General features: G+C 37.3%; 1 non-coding gene across 1 annotated transcript; it reads right to left on the bottom strand.

The window, feature by feature from the left end:
* Window positions 1-3,768: 3,768 nt before the first annotated feature.
* Smp_tRNA_01617_Gln_TTG.1.1 lies at window positions 3,769-3,834 on the bottom strand. The gene has a single exon. It is a non-coding gene (tRNA).
* Window positions 3,835-18,053: the final 14,219 nt, after the last annotated feature.

Genomic DNA, 18,053 nt, shown 5'->3' with positions numbered 1-18,053 from the left:
TCATAGGTCAAAATGCAGCTTATACTAAGATGAACATAGATATATACAATCTAGTTACTCAATAGTTAAACAATAAGAATATACATAGAACATTTGTCCATTAATAGGTCCCGGAAGTTACCCGTACTTATATCTTCGCTAGGATATAAAACACACATCCAAATTAATAATCCAAAAAATTGACCAGGTTATAGGCAATGTACATCGTTTAAAGCATGTAAATTTAGGATTACCAAACCAAATAGACTAAAATTGGTAATGTTGATATGACTCTAAAGTTTTACCATATAATACAAAATAGAAACAATATAAACAGAATAAGAGAAAGAGGTTAAACGATGGTTCAGACAATCACTAATAACTTTTTATTCTTCGATATATACAAAACCGAACCAAACAACCAATACATATAAGAAATAAAGAAACGACTAGAGGAATCAAAATATACAGGTAGAGAGGAGATTTCTTATCTTCATTCAAATTAACTATTTCGATAGACATATTCTAAAGAGAAATAAAGAAGAAGCATAAATTAGTGAACATTAAATATTTACCGAGTGTTCAGCAGGTATTTTGGAAATTTCCTTCGAGATTACTCGATTCTGAGCTTCAGTGACATCCGATGTTGTTTCATTATGTTTGATGGTTGTTGGTGTATTCAAATTGTCAACTTCTGAGCTCGCCTGCACAAATGAAACAGAAGCATGTTTTCACTTAACAACAAATACCATTCAAATATTTCATTAACCATTATACATTATTGTTAGTAATGATGATGGAAGGGAATTCCACAAATAGGTACACAATTTGAATTTTGTACAATCATTGCAGATACCCATTACCGATTTGACAATCAGGGTATTAAGTACACACTATCCAACAACCAAATGATGACTCATTTGTGTGATGAAATCTGTGTTCTGGATGTCACATCTAAACACAAATCGAATATAAATCAATAAACTTTTAATTGAATATTTTATTGAAGTTTTCAAAGTGAGAATCTTCAATACGAACGTCAAGACAGTCCTACTGTATGGAGCTGAAACGTGGAGAAGTACTACATCCATCGACAAGAAGGTACAAGTATTTATAAACAGTTGTTTGGGCAAAATACTCAACATTCACTGGCCGGATACTATCTGCAATAGCGTTTTATGGAAGTGGACAAACCAGCTTCCAGTTGAAGAGGAAATTAGGAAAAGTCGTTGGAAGTGGATCGGACATACATTTTGGGAATCACCAAACTGCATCACGAGGCAAGCGCTAACTTGGAATCGTGCAGGGAAGCGGAAAAGAGGAAGGCCAAAGAACACATTACGACAGTAAATAGAAGCAGATATGAAAAGAATGAATGTTAACTGGAAAGAACTGGAAAGAATTGCCCAAGACAGAGTTGGATGGAAAATGCTGGTGGGCAGCCCATGCTCCTCCACGAGGGGTAACAGGCGTTAATAAGTACTATATTCAGGTTGCGTATTTTGCAACAGAGGATCGAAAATCCTTTTTCATGACTTCAGGAATGGGAGACTACAAACTCTCACGAAATATCAAAACGTGATACACAATTTTCAACAGGTTACACTACTTCACTCAAACTGTTTTCATCGGTATTTTGTAGCAATTTACAAAGATTCTCGGATTGATTTTGGGTTTCTGAAATAACCACAAATTGAATGAGCTGAAATATTATTACGTTTTCAAGCACTGATTGCAAGCATCGTAGCATATATTACTAAATATCAAATATTTACCGAGTGTTCAGCAGTTTCTTCGGAGTTTTCTCCATTCTGAGCTCCAGTGACATCCGATGTTGTTTCATTATGTTTGATGGTTGTTGGTGTATTCAAATTGTCAACTTCTGAGCTCGCCTGCACAAATGAAACAGAAGCATGTTTTCACTTAACAACAAATACCATTCAAATATTTCATTAACCATTATACATTATTGTTAGTAATGATGATGGAAGGGAATTCCACAAATAGGTACACAATTTGAATTTTGTACAATCATTGCAGATACCCATTACCGATTTGACAATCAGGGTATTAGGTACACACTATCCAACAACCAAATGATGACTCATTTGTGTGATGAAATCTGTGTTCTGGATGTCACATCTAAACACAAATCGAATATAAATCAATAAACTTTTAATTGACTGGATAGTGGCTAGAAGTGGAATCCAGGACGCGCGTTTCGTCCTTTTTGGGACTCGTCAGCTGGATGTAACTGCATCTCAGTGTTGATGTTCACTCTGGGACTCGAACCCAGTACCCTCGCTTCAAACGCCATCGCGTTATCCACTCGGCCACTGAGTCCTGATATCCATCTCTGCTTACCATGGTTGTGAATTAAGGCTATATCGAGGCAATACGCACAGTATGCACATATACCAATTACAGACTGACCAGTTGCAGTCCTAACACATCGATGGGAAGATTCAAACAAACAATACTAATTGAATTTATATTTGACTGTTTTATTCAAGCACTATATTCAGGCTTCAAAGTGTGAATCTTCAATACGAACGTCAAGACAGTCCTACTGTATGGAGCTGAAACGTGGAGAAGTACTACATCCATCGACAAGAAGGTACAAGTATTTATAAACAGTTGTTTGGGCAAAATACTCAACATTCACTGGCCGGATACTATCTGCAATAGCGTTTTATGGAAGTGGACAAACCAGCTTCCAGCTGAAGAGGAAATTAGGAAAAGTCGTTGGAAGTGGATCGGACATACATTTTGGGAATCACCAAACTGCATCACGAGGCAAGCGCTAACTTGGAATCGTGCAGGGAAGCGGAAAAGAGGAAGGCCAAAGAACACATTACGACAGTAAATAGAAGCAGATATGAAAAGAATGAATGTTAACTGGAAAGAACTGGAAAGAATTGCCCAAGACAGAGTTGGATGGAAAATGCTGGTGGGCAGCCCATGCTCCTCCACGAGGGGTAACAGGCGTTAATAAGTACTATATTCAGGTTGCGTATTTTGCAACAGAGGATCGAAAATCCTTTTTCATGACTTCAGGAATGGGAGACTACAAACTCTCACGAAATATCAAAACGTGATACACAATTTTCAACAGGTTACACTACTTCACTCAAACTGTTTTCATCGGTATTTTGTAGCAATTTACAAAGATTCTCGGATTGATTTTGGGTTTCTGAAATAACCACAAATTGAATGAGCTGAAATATTATTACGTTTTCAAGCACTGATTGCAAGCATCGTAGCATATATTACTAAATATCAAATATTTACCGAGTGTTCAGCAGTTTCTTCGGAGTTTTCTCCATTCTGAGCTCCAGTGACATCCGATGTTGTTTCATTATGTTTGATGGTTGTTGGTGTATTCAAATTGTCAACTTCTGAGCTCGCCTGCACAAATGAAACAGAAGCATGTTTTCACTTAACAACAAATACCATTCAAATATTTCATTAACCATTATACATTATTGTTAGTAATGATGATGGAAGGGAATTCCACAAATAGGTACACAATTTGAATTTTGTACAATCATTGCAGATACCCATTACCGATTTGACAATCAGGGTATTAAGTACACACTATCCAACAACCAAATGATGACTCATTTGTGTGATGAAATCTGTGTTCTGGATGTCACATCTAAACACAAATCGAATATAAATCAATAAACTTTTAATTGACTGGATAGTGGCTAGAAGTGGAATCCAGGACGCGCGTTTCGTCCTTTTTGGGACTCGTCAGCTGGATGTAACTGCATCTCAGTGTTGATGTTCACTCTGGGACTCGAACCCAGTACCCTCGCTTCAAACGCCATCGCGTTATCCACTCGGCCACTGAGTCCTGATATCCATCTCTGCTTACCATGGTTGTGAATTAAGGCTATATCGAGGCAATACGCACAGTATGCACATATACCAATTACAGACTGACCAGTTGCAGTCCTAACACATCGATGGGAAGATTCAAACAAACAATACTAATTGAATTTATATTTGACTGTTTTATTCAAGCACTATATTCAGGCTTCAAAGTGTGAATCTTCAATACGAACGTCAAGACAGTCCTACTGTATGGAGCTGAAACGTGGAGAAGTACTACATCCATCGACAAGAAGGTACGAGTATTTATAAACAGTTGTTTGGGCAAAATACTCAACATTCACTGGCCGGATACTATCTGCAATAGCGTTTTATGGAAGTGGACAAACCAGCTTCCAGCTGAAGAGGAAATTAGGAAAAGTCGTTGGAAGTGGATCGGACATACATTTTGGGAATCACCAAACTGCATCACGAGGCAAGCGCTAACTTGGAATCGTGCAGGGAAGCGGAAAAGAGGAAGGCCAAAGAACACATTACGACAGTAAATAGAAGCAGATATGAAAAGAATGAATGTTAACTGGAAAGAACTGGAAAGAATTGCCCAAGACAGAGTTGGATGGAAAATGCTGGTGGGCAGCCCATGCTCCTCCACGAGGGGTAACAGGCGTTAATAAGTACTATATTCAGGTTGCGTATTTTGCAACAGAGGATCGAAAATCCTTTTTCATGACTTCAGGAATGGGAGACTACAAACTCTCACGAAATATCAAAACGTGATACACAATTTTCAACAGGTTACACTACTTCACTCAAACTGTTTTCATCGGTATTTTGTAGCAATTTACAAAGATTCTCGGATTGATTTTGGGTTTCTGAAATAACCACAAATTGAATGAGCTGAAATATTATTACGTTTTCAAGCACTGATGACAAGCATCGTTTTGATTCATTGTTCACTGTTTCAATGGGGCGGAAGTGGTATGCTTTTGTCTGATTAGATCTCGTCAACGTATACAAAGTCTTAATTCAGTCACTTAGGTCAGAATACACGTTAGTTCTTCTTCGTAGCTTGTTCTTTCGGGTAAAATCGTTTACTCGGAATGTGAAATTCCATGATATTGTAAACGATCAGTGAAGTTATGCAAATACTCACCTCAACGCGGCAATCATTTACTTTGAACATATGAGTATCCTGATCATTACTTGCAATGCATTTGTTAGCTTTTGCGCACCAAATACATGTTGTATTTGATGGTGTTGCTTTTTGGCATGATTCATTCGTTGTGTGTTTCAAACACATTGCTGTGAAAATAATAAGACGATTTCATTCAATTTATGAAAAAAAAGGTAAGTAAATTGGGAGAACGTAAAACATTAACCCAATCACATAATGGTAGTCTCACTAATGAATGACCATATCATTCAATGGAAAATTGTTAACACAATGCATAAAGCCATATTAAGTAAACTTTCCATTACATTCATATTTCACGATGCGATTTTGCAATTGCATGAAACTACTTAGAATGTCAAAAATGAACGATGAATTAGGACGAATGGATATGTTGGATTTCAATTACATTCAGACATATACACATGATGCTGTCATTAAGTTCAGTAAGGCATACTGCATTGAATTTCTGATGATTGTATAGTTTCATTTCATGATATCAGTTTATGATCAAACTCGGTGGATGAAAGGCAGTTGTTCTTTGACTGAAAGTTCATTTAGGAATTAGGTAATTCAGTCGAACAACAAAGGAAGAGTGACATTTTTTATCCAATCATGAATGACAATTTAATTGAGAAAAAAATCAGTATGCGTAATGTGATGGAGGATATTAAAGTGTGTGGTGGCATTTCATTTGATGAATATTGTAGGCGATCTGATCCATAGATACTGGAATACTCTCATCAGTAGTTGAAATGTTATTTCAATAGTCTAACACATTGTGATCTGAAATCTGATTTTAGTTACTTAGTGTTCATATTCATGCAAAGGAACACACTGTGGAAATCATCATTAATTCTAAAACTGGTCACGATAAATTGTAAATTGGAGACTAAGCTTGTCTATGCTTTCAATTTGTGTTATATATATGTATATGACAAAACAGAGATTTCGGAAATCTTACGATCGTTTTCAAGACAATCACAATCACATGGTAAGTTATCGCAACTTCAATGCCTCAGGAAAATTCTATATCACATGTAACAAAAGTGTAAACCGACACTTCCCTGTCAATGTACAGTCAACTCCCCCCCAAATGCCCTGGTACGGCCGAGAGTGGGGAGAGTCCGCTCTCCCTCTCGTAATACTCTCACATGGCCACGCGAATATATAGCCTCTGCCAGGGAAATCCTACTCACTGTCTTCTCGTGGCATTACTGTTGTTTACGAAATTGAGAGGACGAAAAGCGAATGTCCGGCGCCCTAACCAAGTTGGTGGACACGGAGAGTCCATCTAGGGGAGTTGGGAAACCCTGATTCCAAACCAATGGTGCACATGGGCTCCAGCATCCTGATGGAACGAATGGCGTATGAACCTGTTGTTGGGCACCGGCTACCATGAAACTGCATCTCCTCACGATGCTCCACTGCCTTGTGGACTGGACCTTCAGGTCAAAGTCTCGGGGTGTGACCCCTTAAGAAAACCACCTGCTTCAGTTCGGGCACCTAGGCACTATCACAGCCCTCACCCAAATCGAATGAGATTTGTGAGGCGCATATTTATCTGGTGCTTCCTTGTACCAATATTTATGTGTTTAAATAAATAAAATAAAAAAAGTACTGTCAACTAACTGACATCCAATCTTTTTCCAGACGAATATCATCTCGTCTATCCTTCTGTGTCTTTGCTTAGGTACATTTCATCTATCCGAAGACTTTAATATTAGTTCAGAATGGTCTCTTAATCATTTGTAATATTCAACAATGATTTAGTGTGTAGTTATTAATGGTAAGTGAAACGTCGTTTGGGACGGATGTCTGAATATACTTTAAAAGCTGACTACAGTAGCATATGGACGTTTCTATTTGATGATACAAAGGTGATTTATTCATGTGTGAAAATAGTTAATGCTAATTAAATAAAGACTTAACATACTTCCGATGACTTCAAACTCTACTAACGTGCCACTTTTCATCCATTCAGCAGGAACAGTTATTTGAAGACCTATGGAATCTTCTATGATAAATACAACAGCAAGAGATATCTCATATTATTGTTTTTTTAAGTATGAAAAGTTGTTTGCATCACTTAAGGAGTGGTCAAATTAAGAAAGTGAAAAAAGATTTCCCATAAACGATAGAGTGTTGATCATCCAACATCTTGGAGTATATGGGTTTACAACACTCTGAATTTCGAAAGTGATCAATGAACAACCAAAATTATCAAAGTTGAAGTCGATTAATTTATGAGTTATTTCACGAAGTAATCGATGTAAACTCCACAAAGGATTCGCCTAACTCGTTAAACAAGTTCCACGTCTCTAGCTAAGTTGAGACAAAGTTTCAATTCATCTTCGATTTGTTTATTAAACATTCCTGTTGATGATTAAGACTGTAATAGATTTCTTTGGTAGTCGCCACCCATATTCGCTTATGATGCTTGTGTCTTAAGGAAACATCGAGACAATCCTCAGTAGATGCAGGGACAATAATAAGAGACTGATCATTTACAGTCCAATACATTGATGACAGATGTCAAGCAAACGTTACGAAAGTGATGATTACCTTCACTGTTAAAAGATTCAGTAATGCAGCCCAATCGATCACTAAATAACACTTGATTGAACATTCAGTGAATTTTTTCACATTCAATCATATAACATTGTATCAGACCTGAGCACTCAGCTTCATCTTTCAACAACACATGATCATTTTAGTGTAGCATGTTGATTGGGCATTTTACTTACTTACTTACTCCTGTTACTCCCAATGGAGCATAGACCGCCGACCAGCATTCTACAACCCACTCTGTCCTGTGCATTCGTTTCTAGTTCTATCCAGTTTTTGTTCATTCTTCTCATGTCTGTCTCCATTTCTCGGCGTATTGTGTTCTCTAGTCTTCCTCTTCTTTAGCTTTCAAGATTCCATGTGAGGGCTTTTCTTGTGAGGAAATTGGGTGATTTCCTCAATGTGTGTCCTGTCCACTTCCAGCGTTTCTTCCTGATTTCTTCCTCCAATGGAATCTGATTTATTGTCTCTCACAGTAACGTGTTGCTAATAGTGTCTGGCTAACAGATCCGAAGTATCTTGCGTAGACAACTGTTGATAAACACCTGTATCTTCTGGATGATGACTTTCGTAGTTTTCCACGTCTCCGCCCCATACAGTAGAACTGTGTTGACATTTGTATTGAAAATTCTGATCTTTATGTTGGTTGACAGTTGATTGGGCATTTTACGAAAAAAATATCAGTTCCAAGTACCACTCGTGCATTTCTGTTTCATACAAAACACTCTTCATTTCTCACTGAGTAGTCATTTGATTGATGACTTCAAGTGCGACTGTCGTATTGTGATTGAGTTAGGAAATGAGCGTAAATGTCGTCTTCCTAATACCGTCATTCGTATATTCCTGTCTGGTTCAGTTGTAGACTGTTAGAAAGCTATATTTGGTTACCGTGATAGAATAGAGAAATTTTCTTTATTGGCACACTCACAACCGGTTACAAATAGAGAGTAATATAACGCTTAAATATAATTGATGATATACGTCACTGCACATCAATTTGTTAACAACATCCATTGAAATACTTCTTACCTGGATCACATATGACTAAGCTTGTGAGTACCGTTTCCAGATCTTTTTCCTGAATTTTCGTGGAAATCTGAAGAAAACGTATATAAAGTACGTCTCAAAATCTATCGACACACAAACTTCTATATCAAAACCAATTAATCATTAAACTTATATGTCATCATTGAGACTATCTGAATCACGGAATAAAACATTCACACTTACAGAAAGCATACTGATATTCTTAGTTTCTTTACAAGTATGTTCCATCTCGCCCACTTAGATGTTCTGTATCTCTACAAATGTCAACTTCAGTGAAGTTTGATGAAATATGGCAACACACTTAGAGATGAATAACTCCGTTAATTGAAATTAAATGTGATTGTGAACAACGGCAAAGATGCCGTTCACGGAATATTCAACAGTCGAAGTTCCAAAAAGCCAATCTTTGAAAGACGAACATACACTGATTGTCACTATTCGGACACCATTGATTATTTTTAATAGTACCTGATTCCTAATTACTTACTGTATTAAACAAGTGCTCGAATAGAGCGTGTTCATTGAAACTTCATACGTTCAACTGTACTAATAAACATGAAAAAGTAGATTCATCGGTGGTACTTAAAACAAAAACATATTTTCATTCAATTGTGTAACTTACGGTCTCATAATACAATGACATCTTCCCATTCGGATGAATCAAACAAGTTGTGTTGACTGTAACCTCTACAATTAGAAGACTATCGATACTTAGGATTTGATATAAATAATAAGCAATCATGTTTTATCTAACTGAATTGGTTAATAACATAATGAAGTGAACGTCATATGAATGAAATGAGAATACATCAATCAAAACAAATATCCAATGCCAAGGTTCTAAAGCTGCATTATCATTTTATTATTATGAAGACAATAAATCGTCAGGTTTTGATGGTAAAAATGGTATTTGTAAGGATGGCTCGTTGGTAAACTCTAGGAAGCTTCAAGAAGGCCAGAAAGAGCTGAAGACATTCCGTCCAATCACTGCTAGGGAAATATTCTAGAATGTCGACATGTAGTTTCCCCATTGGATGGATATGAATGACCCCCTATGTGCCTATTGGTTGTCTGAAATGATGATTTACTCTCAGTCAAAAACTATAAATACATGAGATTTCTGTATCATATTTTGACACTGTTTTGGGGAATAAAGTTCCTACTTACTAGTCTTCTGTCTTCTCTCTTGCGACGTTGCGGGTTCGATCGTTCAAGTAGTCTAGTAGTATGCGGCATATTAAGAATCAAAGCTCTAGATATAACAGTATTCTATGTTGAATTCTGAAACAATCAACTCTTAGTACATATGACATTAGTTTTGAAGTCATTGTTTACAAATAGAACTTGGGAATTCAGTTGATTACGTAACGTAAGGAAGGTTCAAGCGATCAGCTGACTGCGATGATGATGTTTACGTGTTGGAAATGAGAAGCGAATAGCTTTAGATATGTCGCCACAGCGATTATCTTCATTTGAGTAAATAATATTCAGTAGTGACCACGCGGTGAATGGATCCGTAGATATATGTCTTGTGTAGAGAAATGGCTTTTTGCTGAGCACTCAATGCAAATCACTTACTTCTGTACACAGACATCTCATCAAGTCCCATTGAAATCTGCATTCGTTTTCCTACAGAAGAATTGAGACTATGATTTCATTTACCCAAGGTGATCAATTTATTACCTTTCAAATCTAGTCTTTTCCAAATAATGTCCGACCTAACGTAATCAAATGGTGAGTGGATCTCACATATAATTCTACCTTTATCTCCTAGTTACGTAACAAATTGAAACGCACAAACTGTAAAGAAATCGCAATGAATAAAGACGTAACTGCATAAGTTCCACATGTGATCAAACAAACTATCCAGATTTGACTTACCTGTACCATAATCGTATAGTTCAATTAACCATCTAACAGCGAATATGTCCTCTGTAAAAATGGAAACCACAGTAGATTTTTAAATAACTGCTTAATGAAGTGACGTTTTAACACGGGCTGTATTTCCATATAAGTTATCATCCAGTTCCCGAGACACACATGAGATAGTGTGGTTAAGTACTCAATTATCCCTGATGAGGACGTTTTAAGGAATACTGTCACTTCAACGATATGATGAAAGTTTCAATCCAATCAACTCAGAAGAATATTTCACTTCCATAAGATTTGTACTAAGAGCTTTTGATTGAATAAAAGTCTTTTAATATCCATCCGAGAATAGACGAACCAAATCACTTTCTGAGATTATGTTGTTCATGAATTCTGACAACTGACCAAAATGAATGTGTATAACTTTGTTGTTCAAAGTGTTCTAGTTTGAGTGAATCATTATTTACTAGCTGACTGTCCATGGTCGCTCATTGATGAGTTGTTCTAAAGAAATTCACTGGATTTGAAGATCATAATCATATGAATGTGATTAAAATGATAGAGTTGAATATTCGATGATGAGCAGATAGCGACTCAGAGACATTGGACTTTTATAAATCAAGATAGTGCTCAAAAAGCATTAGAGGACATGAAACATAACTTACTGGTTCATAGGCTTCAATAATCCGAGATGATGTCTTCCACAATAACGCTTATTGTTCCACATGTGATCAATTCAATGTACTGAATCAACTGATTCTAAGATGTATCGATGAGATATCTTCTCCTTTTTATGGCTGTCATTGACTATAGCGTAGGTACTTTCACTCTGACTATTACGCCACATGGTTTATCATATTTACTCATATCATATTTACGTGACTGATAGACCACTGAGCCGGCATCCAACGGTGTTAATGTCTAACTTCAACCAATCCACGATTTAGAGCAACCGTTCACCGATTGTCTTCAGTGAGTTGATTTCTCTACAACAGACTTGATAGAACTCCACTGGTCACTGCTTCCCACTAGAATCCAAGGAAATATCTCTTGAAGTCAGTCACTAGTGAGCATATAATTATAGATCAGAAGGAGTTTTTGTAAATATTTCAGCATTTTCATAGTTGAAATCATGAGTCAATTGAAGTTAGACCATCAAGGAAAACCTGGAAGTACTGGACGGCTGTTTCGTCCTATTGTGGGACTTCTCACCAGTGCGTATACATGATTTTGAATACTGAATCATTTGTGCAAAATGAATATGAGAAAAAGGAATGAAACAAACCATAATTTAATAATATATGAACTCACTTTCATTCAAAACCTCTACCTGAGAAGAACGAATGTCTGGCATACTAATGACAATCTGTCCTATGTCAAAGTTTATTGTACCTGTATAGATATTATGAAATTATACAATATGATTGATCATTTAACATTAAATGAATTCAAATAAATTCAAATAAACTAAAACTTAAAATGAATTTTACCCCATTACACAAGCAAGTGGCTATCAGGATTCAGTGGCCGAGTGGATAATGCGATGGCGTTTGAAGCGAAACGAGTCCCAGAGTGGACATCAACTCTGAGATGTAGGTACATCCAGCTGACGAGTCGCAAATAGGACGAAGTGGCGCGCTTTCAGCTGTATTCCACTGCTAGCCACTATCTATCTTTGCTTACTAAAATGAATTGTATGACCTATATCTGGATTACTGTCAGACACACTATTGAAGAAATGGAATCAAGTTTAAAATCATGGAATCATGAAATATGAAATATTGACTTACCAGAAGGCAAAATAGTAAATTCATTGATATAACTATCATAGAATTTAAGCGGGAACTTTGGGATAACAGTCTAAACAGATACAAATATATGAATAAGTACCTCCATCAAAAAATGTATTCAACTCACTTCATCAGTAATGAATATTTTAAAGCTACCGTTCATAACTGGATGTAATTGATCACGACGGATTCTCATTGAATAATTATAATGAAGAGACTAAGTAGGTGTATTAGAATTCGATTCATGACTTACATATTGATATGAGTCATTTTCAGAAATCACCTCGTGATACTCTTGCAATCCATTATCTTTACAAATATCTTCACAATTGAAGAGTTCGTAGGGCCAAATAACGATCAGATATAAGGATATCGATAGACAAGGTAACAAAGTATATCTAAAATGATACAGAGGAACAAATCAACGGTATATCATTGAATCAAATTTGGATTTAGGTCCGTATGTTCATTCAATACTCACCTCATTTTCTCTGGTAAAGTTAACTACTCAAATGTTAATAGAAATTATCAGGTTTATATAGACTTTAGAAGTGTTTGTTGGTTGTTTCTTTGTGATTCGATGATTCAAAGTGACCATTAAGAAGACCGAATTCGACAACATCACATGTTCATTGTAAACCAATCGTGGAGGTATAATGACTTCATTGTTATGCAATATTCTTCTAGTTGTTAAGGTCATCAGCTTAAATTAATCTACCGTTGATTAAAATTTCTGACCCCCCATGGATGAAACGTCTTTGGAATGTGATTGACATTACATTTTAAAATAGGTGAGTGGTTAACTTGTAGTTCAAAGTGTAGGCTCAACTGTTCTCTTAGAAATGGTTTGTTGACCGTAATGTTCTGTTATTTGACCGTCAATGGTGCATTCTTTTAATTTGATTGGTTAAAATCAAATGAGCACAAACTGTTTTGATTGGATGTTAAAAGTTACGTTTTTAAACATGAATTTTGTTTCAATCAACATATTTCATAGTCAGAAGGGGTTTTGTGGAGATTTCAGTATTTTTCAAAGTTGAAGCCATGAGTCAATTAAGGGCTCTAGCTCAATACTAGTAGGTCCTGAGTTCGAATCTCGTGAGTGCAGGATCGTGAATGCGCACTGCTGAGGAGTCCCATAATAGGACGAAACGGGCGTCCAGTGCTTCTAGGTTTTCCATGGTGGTCTAGCTCCAATTGACTCATGGTTTCAACTCTGAAAAATGCATTTCATAGTCGTTTAATATGAAATTCTAATTTCTGAATAAAGCCATATCCATTCTATTTGACCATCAATCATAACCATAACTGTTAAAAGATTACTTACTTACTTACTTACTTTCTTACTTACTTACTTACTTAATTACTTACTTACTTACTAACTTACTTTCTTACTTACTTACTTACTTACTTACTTACTTACTTACTGTTGGGATGACCCTGAATTTTTCTCGCAAGCGACATGACAAGCTCAGGGGCCATCAAGGAGCATTTCAACCAATCAGCGATTAATTAGAAGTTATGTTACTAAAATAACGAAAATGGAAAAGTCACATGTGGAGATCCTGATTGGCTGATTGATACACTGCTACTATGTTTAGCAGTATTCTAGAACTTTCAGTAAAACTCCAGGACTCTTAAATTACTATAAAATCCCTATATTTTCTGTACATAAATGAACCTTGCAGTAAAGTGTTTCTCTGATACTCGGGTCTTCTCTCTGGTCTTCAAGTCGCTGTGTAGTTCTAGTTTGGGGACTACGAAATCAGCTAAGGATCTGAATAAAGCGTTCAACTTACAAGACGTACCACTTACTTACTTACTTACTTACTTTCTTTCTTACTTACTTACTTACTTACTTACTTACTTACTTACTTACTTACTTACTAGCTTACTTACTGATCACATAGAAGTAGAACTGAATATGTTCAGTTATATATAGATTGACGTTTCTAAAGTTTGTAATAAGAGAAATACAATACATTTCATATAAAGTGAATTGTTGAAAATTGAAAACGATTTCTTGAACCCAACACAAATTGGTAGTTAAACTAGTTATCATTGTACAATTCATTAATTCTTGTATAAAACTCATTGTTCATTACTGTGCTCCATGATCTCTTCACGGACATTTTACTGTTTTGTGAAGAGTGTTCAAGATAGTTGGCAAGATGTGTGGTGGAACTTTTGAAGTCATAAGTAAGCAAATTGAATCTCAAAAAACAACACATATATACTGATAAGCACTTATCAGTAGTAGATTATAAATTCAAAGGTGACTTGCCTTACTATTACACTAGATGATATGAGTTGGAATATATAACGATAGTATCATTTGTTTAAAGACGGAACATAATGTGCTCGACATTATCTAATTAGAAGATATAACACGTGATGTACCATATTTTGAATTAGGTTTGTTTTCTGAGCTGGATGGGTTGGTCGTGGAGTTTCCATCGTCCATCTGAACGACATCATCATCACAAACATCGGGTAGATTTATGTTAGGAATGGTCGTGATATACCGTATTTGTTCGGCCTTAACACAACATGCACTACATTCACCCTCCGGAATCGTTTTCCACTAAAGACTGTCAATTGACGATTCAGTCAGGAATATCAGTCCGATTATTACTTATAATCATCACATCTACCATTTCAGTTATTCTTAACTAATATGCATCTTCACATATATGAAATACTTTCATCAAGGTGACAAGAATGATGATAATATTAGTGTTACACTAATTGAGAGTTTGAGTTGAAGATAGAAAGACATCAGTTTGTTGACCTCCGATGTTGTTTATAGTAATGTCAATGATCGTACATTCTTATTGTTCATCATAAATAATATGGTATTCTCTTTTATATAATGAACCTGATTCATAATTACAATATTTATAACGGAATGTAGTTTACTAAAGATACTTTCAAATGATTGTTCCGTTTGTGTAGGTGATTGTTAAAGTTGAATGAATATTTCATTTTGGCAAATAGTTACTAGTTTTCTATAGAGAGTTTAGTGACCGGCTTTCCTCGACGGCAGTACGATTGGTATAGTGGAAACAATGATTATTATTATAACTAATTGTACCAGTGATTGTTTAACTGTATCAAAATCACCTTTCCGTTCGGTTGTTCATCTTGTTCGTTTGAACTTTCTTGTGCTCTGTCCTTATTGCGTGTACTCGTTGGCATATCTTGGTATTCTTCCGATACCACGAGATCGCCAATAAATATATTTTATCTGGACCAGCTACAACCTTAATGCTTTACGAGCTATCAAAGGAACTAAGTCGTTTTCGGGAGCGTAATCTTACTGTAGTGGTGATCATAGTCAATTGAGATTAGACGCCATCTACATCTGGTAAGCCGAATCTTCGAACACATTTCAAGCTTTGGCAAATCTTGCAAAGAAGATCTGAACTTAGAAGGAATTGACACGCATGACATTGATCACCACCCAGTGATCAATCAATTCGGATTACATCTCAGTCCTACAGGAGGTCGGTCGCTGCCCGAATAGCTCAGTGGTAACGTCTCTAACTGTGGAGCTGAGTGACACGGGATCGAACTCGTCAGGGAGAACAAGTTTCCTCGAGATTACAGGTGACCTTACTGGTGAGTGCCTAGTAGCACGAAACGCGGGTCCAGGGTTTCCTGTTGACTACCTTCAACCACCATCTTATTCCAAAGAAGAGCACAACGGTGAGTCTGTTATTTATCTATCCACTTTCGTTGCACGTATTCGTATTGACATTTTTCAATATATAGTATTCTGGCAACAACTTAGTATGGTGGATAACGATAAGAATAGTATTAATATAATAGACTCGGAAGTACAGGCAATTAGCTTTCGACCGGTTCCTTTCATCCCACACGATTCAGAAATTTGGTTCGCGGCACTGAAATCTCAATTGGAGATCCGCCGCATAACGAAGCAACGGCAAAAATATGCCTACGTTCTGGAATCTTTACCCGGGGATCACCTAACTGCTGTTCGTGAGGTCGTCTTCAATTCAACTGTACCAAACGTTTACGATCGTCTCAAGGAAGCACTCCTTAGACATTTCCTCCTGTCAAGAGAGGAACGATTGAGGATTTTGTTAGCACGTCACCCCATGGGTGATGCTAAACCGAGCCACCACCTCACGCGCCTGCAATCTCTTGCAGGAAATACGACGGCAGATTCCAAAATTGTTAAGGAACTGTGGCTCGAGTCTCTACCAGCTAGTATCCAACCAACCATTACGGCTCTGCTCGAGGACACCCCACTCAACAAGGTGGCCCTCATAGCAGATAAGATCCTAGCACGAACTAGCAACCGAGACAACTACATAGGTGCCTTCTAGTATCAGTTTATATGTTAAGCCCATATACTTTATTCTAACTACTGGCCAAGCCAACTCACCTATATATTATGAGTCATATTTTGATCTTGTTAATTATTCGCTTATTGACCTTGACTATTTTCTTATATGAGCGTATGTGTATGCACACTTCGTATCTTATTCATCATATGTCTGTCATTCATTTTTGTCTGACTATAAATGTTGATTAACGCTTGATTAAAATGAGTTGGCTTCCCCCCATTTCCAATACGCATTATTTTCGCTTCGCTCTCGAGTTGGCTTATCAGCCATCTCCAATATGTGTCATGTATGCTTCGCTCGCTTACACTTGCTCATATGCTCACAGCTTTCTGGTCTACGTTACTTGACAATAAAAATGTAGTTGCCGCTTCCTTTTGCCTTCTGATATTATGTACCGTTAAGATTTGTCTTATAACAGCTATCGAGGTGAACTATTAACGAAGCATGACAGCAACATAATTGGCGATCCCGACTTACGAACGCGAAGCAAAATTGGTAACTTCAGCGTACGGATATATAATTGATGAGCCCGACGTGATTCGAACACGCAGAAGGCTCACCAATTATGTAGTTGCCGCTTCCCTTTGCCTTCTGATATTATGTACCGTTAAGATTGGTATTAATACGGTTATCGAGGTGATTGATTAAAGAAGCACGGCACTACAGCCTCAACATCACATTCAAACACCGACCTCAATGCTAGTAGACCTGCGGCACTTGGGGATAGGTATAAATATATCCATACCCGTCTCAGCTTCCGCGACCGATCTAAGGTGCCAGAACCCTACATCCCCCGACCCGGGTCACGTTCCCGTGAAGCCGTAACGACTCTCCCTAAGCGGGAATCTTCCAAGCCACATCAAAAGGTGGCTTCGGAAGCGAGTTCAGGTTGGTTCTGGTTCCACTGTGCCTCCGGGGCAGGTGCTCGCCGGTCCTTCACCTCAGGTTTGCCCTTTATTTTACGTGCACGATTATCGCACTAACGAAAGGTACCTAGTGGATAAGGTGCCCAAGTTTCTGTCGTACCTATTGGTAACAGTAAGTCTCAAGCTATGATGCTTCGACTACGGGCTGCGAATGGCTTAGTCATTCCTACCTATGGTACACGACAGCTTACGGTCAATCTGAGCCAACAGCCTTACGAAGGCCCTTTTCATGTGATTTCCCGTCACGAAAAGACCTTCAAAGTTGATCGACATGGCAGCATCGAAATAGTCAGCATTGATCATCTCAAGCCAACACACGCCAATGACAGTGCTCTACTTGATAAGTCGAGACTCAATGCTAGACCAATCAAATCGTCTAGCTGGATCTCTACATCCACTTCAGATCACACGCTAGATGCATCAGAGACCTCATTCTCACGTCACAGTCAACAGCACGTGTCATCTGCACCGTCTACGGACGAGACATCCGTCT

This window comes from Schistosoma mansoni, chromosome 2 (assembly GCF_000237925.1).
Source record: "Schistosoma mansoni strain Puerto Rico chromosome 2, complete genome".
Taxonomy (NCBI): Eukaryota; Metazoa; Platyhelminthes; class Trematoda; order Strigeidida; family Schistosomatidae; genus Schistosoma; species Schistosoma mansoni.
This window is presented reverse-complemented; position numbering and strand designations above follow the sequence as displayed.